This window comes from Penaeus monodon, chromosome 22 (genome assembly GCF_015228065.2).
Source record: "Penaeus monodon isolate SGIC_2016 chromosome 22, NSTDA_Pmon_1, whole genome shotgun sequence".
Taxonomy (NCBI): Eukaryota; Metazoa; Arthropoda; class Malacostraca; order Decapoda; family Penaeidae; genus Penaeus; species Penaeus monodon.
The window spans coordinates 8,907,114-8,907,377 of NC_051407.1; positions in this window are offsets into that span (position 1 = coordinate 8,907,114).

Sequence of the window (264 nt, forward strand, 5' to 3'; positions counted from 1 at the left end):
CATGACCCGTAACATGAAACAATTCCAGAAAAAGACGATTTATTCCAATAATTCAAAATCAGTTCATTGTGTTTGTTATATCGACCGAATCTTTATTCATTTGATTGATTAATGAGGTTATGTTTCTTGCTCTCCGTCTCCGGGCTAATAACCTTTCAGTCTATTACTCGAACTCTATTCGTGATGTAATACATGTAGCGTTACTTCTTTTTGTACAGCACAGGCCCATGAAGAACTTCCATTGTCAACGTTATGCTCATATAT